Genomic DNA, 6,000 nt, shown 5'->3' with positions numbered 1-6,000 from the left:
TTTTTATTTGTCAACCCTTTCGGATCCTGGCTTTTTGTTATTAACATGCCCCTAATGTCACATGCAAGCCTTTTCTTTAAAACAAGCTGCTCATTGGTGTATTTTGATACTTTTTATTATTACTAAATCTTTTTTCCCATAATTACACCACAATCATTATATAATCCCATAACAAAGAGTCTATTGAGGCACCATGCTTTTGTCAACTATGGGACACAGAATCCATAATTGCATTATTCAGCTTCTCCCCCCCCCCTTCTGCTTTGTAGAAACACAACCTATTTCACCAGTCACATTTGCACCTTGTTTGCTTGGTTATATATTATTTACTAAATCGTTGCCCTGCGGATAAACCGTGTAAAGTTGCTTTAAAAAAGTTATTTGTTTGATAATTAAGTCCTGAAAACCCATCGTTTAATGATTATTCCGAACCCATAAGGCAGAGAACCTCCATGACGTTTTTCTCTAAGTTTAATTACCGTATGCTAATTTCCTTGCCTACTACGTGATTAATTAAAATCATATTTTCATAATCATTTGGCACTAGTATTGTTTTAGAATTATCATGATCCCCTAAATAGTGTATGTAAATAAAGTCGGCTCTAATGGAAAGAATCAAAATGCAACGCTGAGGACCTTTATGTGTTTGTATGCATGCGATTGGCAACATAACTGGCTTATTTACATTAAATACGCCACAAGGTTACAGTGCAGATCAACGTCACTTTATCGCTGATTACTTCTCTTAAACGCCGGAGCGGTGACTGATGCTCCGGTCCCCCTGTCCGCCAAGGTTTCCCCGGGAGTTTTTTTTTTTTTTTTTTTTTTTTTTGGAGAAACAGACTTTGCATAGTTTCGGGAGCAGGTAAGAAGGGCGCTTTGTGGAGCCCGGCGCTGCCCCCGGGGGCTCGGCGGGGTCCGCGGGGCGCGGGCAGGGCCGGCGGGGCGCGGGCGCGGGGGCTGCGCGGGCGCGGGGGCTGCGCGGGGCGCGGGCAGCGGCGCTGGCCGGGGGGCTGCGGAGCGGCGCGGGCTCCTCGGGGTGTTTACACGCGCTCAAGGTCACGACCAAGCTGCGCCGTGTTAAATGGTTTCTTAGTTGCTAGACAGGGAGAAAAAATGGACGATCACAGACCATTCTTTGTAGATTATTATATCAAGGGTTCAGCTTTTGGCTCATCAAAGCTAAATGCCGCAAGACCTATCTAGTTGCTGTGAATTATGCCAAGACGACAATGGAGTGCTTTTTTAATGGTACAATGCATTTCACCTACCAGATAGGGGGAGTCCACGCTGAGAGATGGGGATGTCTTGTGATGTTGGGTGATCAGTATCAATGAAGGGGGTTATTCTGAAAAGAGACAGATTAAAATAAAGCGCTCTTTGCTCGGGATGTGCTGGAAGCAGTTGGGAGGGCTACCCGGAGCGGGCGGCCGCGGCAGCCCCGCGCCGCACTTTTCCCCCTCCGCACAAGAAAATGATCAAGTCAATCATGTGGACATGCTTCATTATTCATTGAACACAATCTTTTACAACGCTCCGTTTACGTGCGGGAGTTTCTTCTACGCTTTGCTTTAAATTTTAAGGTAAGAAAGACAAAGGTAAAAAGGGGGTTTTTGAGGATCCGGGAGGCTCCCGTGAGCCATCAAAGAGGCTCCAAAGTCAGTCCGGAGTATGTTTTTGTTTTTTATTTCTTTTTAATCATGGCAATGGGGCCTGCGTTTTCCACCGTGATTAAAAAAATACAGTATAATTAAATATCCATAGCAGTGACGTTTGCAAGCAGGGCTGTCAGGGGAAAAGCAGAAAATAATGAAAGGAGCGGAGAAGCCATTGAATGGCGCTATAGAACTTAGCCTGAAGAAAACCCTACGTTTTTCCTCTTTCTCTCTCGTTTCTTTTAAAACCGTTACTTTACAAAAAAGGAGCGGGCGGGCGAGGCGAGGGGAGGCGAGTGCCGGCGGCGGCCGCGGCGCTGCCCGGGGGCCGCCCGCCGCCGGCCCCAGCCCGCACCGACCCTGCCCTTAACTTGCCCAGAAACTTTTTGTTTTAAAGGGTTGCTGCGGAGCAAACTTTGCTGAAGTGACTTTAAACGCGGGCCCCCCCCTTTCCTCCCTCCCTCCCCCGTTAGGATCCCGGCTAATCGTGGTGTAATTTGTAAACTCCCCCCCGTCTTTTTTTTTTTTTTTTTTTTTTTTAATCAAAGTTAGCTGATGCATACCATGTGTCAAACTTGTGAGATTCAAGTGCCTAAGAGACCTGCCATTTTGTGCTCTAATCGACCTCTTATGAATAGGAGCCGTGCATAATGCTGCGAGGAGCGTTGTGACATTCAAGTAGGCACTAAATGTCAGGCCAGGTCTCAGCCCTTTCGGGGGGAGCGGAGCGCGCCCGGCGGCGCCGCGGGGAGCGGGGAGGCACCTGCCAGCCCGCCGCCGGGGCTTTTGTCAGCGCCCGGAGAAAGTAACAGGTTAAGGAGGAAACTTAAATGGCAATCCCCGGCGGGGAGGGGGGGAGCATCACCTTCCCGGCGGCGCGCCGTGCGCGGAAGGGCCGCGGGGGCGCCGCTGCTGCGCGGGGCAGCGGCCTCGCTCTCCGGCTGCGCGGGGCTGCGCGGGGCTGCGCGGCCGGGAGGGTGCGGGGGGGAGCACCGGGCCGGCGGCGGGATTAGCGGGATGGGGGGGGAGGAAGGAGAGATTCTTTGATGCTGTGTAGGAAAGAATCCAGATTTTAATGCGCCCATCTGTTGCAGTTTTGCAAATAATTAATATATATGTGTGTATGTATGTGTGTGTGTGTGAGAGAGAGAGAGAGAGGGGCTGGGGGAGCGCTGCCGCCTGTGAACTTCAACGCGAAATAAAAGGTCGCGAAGATTTATGCTGTTTATCGGAGGGTCCGCGGCTCCCGCGGGGCGGCTCGCACGGGCTCCATCCGCAAAGTTAGTTGCCGGCGTGGCCCGGCGGGGCCGGGGGCGCGGTGCGGCCGCGGGTGCCGGCGCCCGGGGCGGGCGCGGCGGGGAGGGCTCCGGCCGCCGCCTGCCTGCGCGGCGGGCATTGTTTCGGGGTGCGTGCGGCGGATGTGGCCGCGGCTGATACAGTGTCGAGGCGGGGACGTGATTTGTCAGATCCGTCCGTTCGCACTTGAGCCGCCGCCGGGCCGGGAGCGGCGGTGCGGGCGCGGGGCAGGGGCGGTGCGGGGCGCGGCTGCCCGGCCGCCCGCGGCGGGAGCGCTCTGCGGGGCTGAGCATTCCCTCGCCGCCCCCCGCCCCCCCGTGCAGTTTAAAATAAATCCAACAGGGGCCGTGTTTGCTGAGCTGATGTGCCCGGCTGATACAGATAGCGGCGGCGAGCCGCCCGCTTCTGTGGAAAAAGACTATTTTAAGTGTCATAATTAAGTTTAGAAGCCTTGTTTGGGCTCATTCACTGCTCGAAATAAAAAGGACTGGCTGCTTTTAGACCCTTTCTGAAGGGGTTGGCTAAGCGCCTCTGCACGTTCGCTTGGAGAAGAATGTTTTCTTTTCTAGTTTAATATTAGAAACTATATTTTTACTTGTTTAAACCGGATTTGATTTTTTGGAGATTTTTTTTTCCTCTCCCCCCCGCCCCCCCATCGCTCAAATCTTTGTTCATTGTTCATTGACTGTGGAAGGCTGCTTAAATGTACGGAGAGAGGGGGGAGGCCCCCTCGGTGGTTTGATGTTGAAATAGTAAACCTGAATGAGGAGGGTGGCTGGAAAAGTGGACATTGCAGCTTTAATTAACTTCAAGATGCTTCAGCGAGGACCAGAGCGTAGTAGTGACGTTGCCTCATAAATCTGTCCAGTACAGTGCGTTGCATTGAACTATTACAGTATCACCATCATATTGAATATTCACTACCTATCCGGGAGCAGATTTGCATAATTGGATCTTTTTTAAATGAAACTTGTTTGCAAAAACCCAAACAAAACCAAAAAAACAAAAGCCCGAGTGAAAACCGCGGCGATCTGCATGGTTATAAAGGGTTCAAACATATCCGAAAAGTAAGTGACCTGCATAAGTACATCAATAGGTTAAGTGCAAATAAGATGAGAAGTGCTTCTGAAAGCTGTACATTCCCTATGTGGTCTCTTGGGTTGTTTCTCAATAGCGAGATTTTTTTGTAGCCTCAGGGATTTTAGGTTTTCTGTCTGCTTTCATAACTTTTTCCCTCACAGTTGTTATACAAGGTGAGGCTTTTGTACCATGCCTGTGTACCTGTAGTGATGTTTTTAAAGGAAATAGACGAACAGTTTGTAATTTGTGCTGTTTGACTTGTATAATTATGGCTACTGTGGAAGGGAAATGTGTATTGCAGTTATATTTCTGGTCATCGAATAGATCATCACTAAATATGTCAGAATATTCAAAGATTGTTTGTGTATGTGTTTGTGTATGCTTAAAAATCGACTAAGTTACCTAAGCTGTTACTTCTTAAATCAGAGAGGCAACTAGCTTTTTAATGTGTATGTACCCCCCCCCCCATTAGATGGAGGATGAAGATGACTGAAGTAATTAAAAATACCAGCAATTTTTAGAGTGAATTTGTAGCTTCTGTGTAAACCCCATCCCCTCCTAACCGAGTGGCTGGCTTGCAATATTGCAGTTTCGGATCGGGCAGGTTTAGAAGTGTTTTGTGAAATCAGATGCTGGCGTTTCGGATGCTGCGAGGGAAAGTTGTGGAGGGAAGGCAGCTGGGAGCTGGAAGTTGCCGGGTGGGGAAGGGGAGCAGCCATCGGTGGGGCGAGCCTGGCAGAAGTGCAAAGTCTGCGTGCAGCCCCAGCCCTGCCCCGGCTCTCCCCCCTCGCCCAAGGCTGCTTTAGTTATGATGTCATTCTGATAGTGGAGAGCAAATGTCTCCTGATTCTACCATTAAACGCCTGGCTGATTTGCCTGATAATGATAGCATTGACGTCCTGCTCCTTGACAAATGCAAGCCCTACGAGACCTATGAATTAACTTTTTTCCCATAGCTGGGAGCCAGCTAGCTTTACGACTCATGAATGTAGCAGCACTTCTTTGACAGATTACTTTGAACCTCCTCAATTCTGCAGCAAACCCCCTACTCTAAACACCACTTCTGTTAGGCTGCTAGCAGACCCCTGGACAGTTTGGGCCTGATTTGCAGGGCTGCTGAGCATTCATCACTTCCACTGACTTCAGATGGAGTTGTGGGTGCTCAGCAGCTTTGAAAATCAGGCCCTGTGTTCAGTCAACAGATGATGCATTTTTTTGGTTTGTTTGGTTTTTTTTTTTTTTGTTACTGTTTTTTAAGTTAGACAGTTAAAGAGGGCTCTATGATTTCTAGTCATTATAAAAATATTTGTAAATAGCTTGAGTTGTTTGTCCTAGTCTGGTCTGTTTTACCCTTTCTGTTATCCTTTTTTTTTTAATTTTATTTTCAGTTAATCTTCTAGTGGATGTGCTGTTAATCTTCATAAGAAAAGGATCATGAATGAGTTGTTTAAAGTTTTCAGAATGTTGTAGAAGAAAAATGTTTCCAGTTTGGTACCAAGTGCTGAGAGATTCGATTGCTGTTTCAGAACGTGCACTAGAAGAGAGTCTCGGTACAGTTGCTAAACCCTGCGACTGGGTGCACTTTCTCATGTCTGCTCTGCCTTCAGATTTTGCTCCTGACTCTGAATTTCTATCCCTGCAGGTAAATGAGATTTAATATGATGGGGTTTTTAAAGTGCCAGTGACTTAAACTTTGTTTTCATGTGCTGTTACGATGCTGACAATTAACAACTGCAGATGTAAGAAAGGTCAGCCTCTCTGTTACTTTTGCAGGGAATGAACATGAAGTATTTGCAGGCTAAAGCTGTGTTTTGCAAATGATTTCCTGAAGATACAAGTTGCTGTGATGGAAACACTGTATTGAAACTCTTTTGATATATTGACTATGTCTTTATTAATGGAAAAGAAGGAAAAAGAATCGTTTTACGAGCTTCCTGACTTCTGAACGTATTTAAGCTCTAATACTCAG

General features: G+C 48.0%; 1 protein-coding gene across 1 annotated transcript in view; it reads left to right on the top strand.

Annotated features, from left to right (window-relative positions):
* Positions 1–787: 787 nt before the first annotated feature.
* Positions 788–6,000, top strand: part of ZNF536 (zinc finger protein 536) — a 344,488-nt gene continuing 339,275 nt past the window's right edge. The window contains 1 exon segment of the mRNA XM_054516149.1: positions 788–865. The gene's annotated coding sequence lies outside the window, so the exon portion shown is untranslated.

This window comes from Molothrus ater, chromosome 12, assembly GCF_012460135.2.
Source record: "Molothrus ater isolate BHLD 08-10-18 breed brown headed cowbird chromosome 12, BPBGC_Mater_1.1, whole genome shotgun sequence".
Taxonomy (NCBI): Eukaryota; Metazoa; Chordata; class Aves; order Passeriformes; family Icteridae; genus Molothrus; species Molothrus ater.
This window is presented reverse-complemented; position numbering and strand designations above follow the sequence as displayed.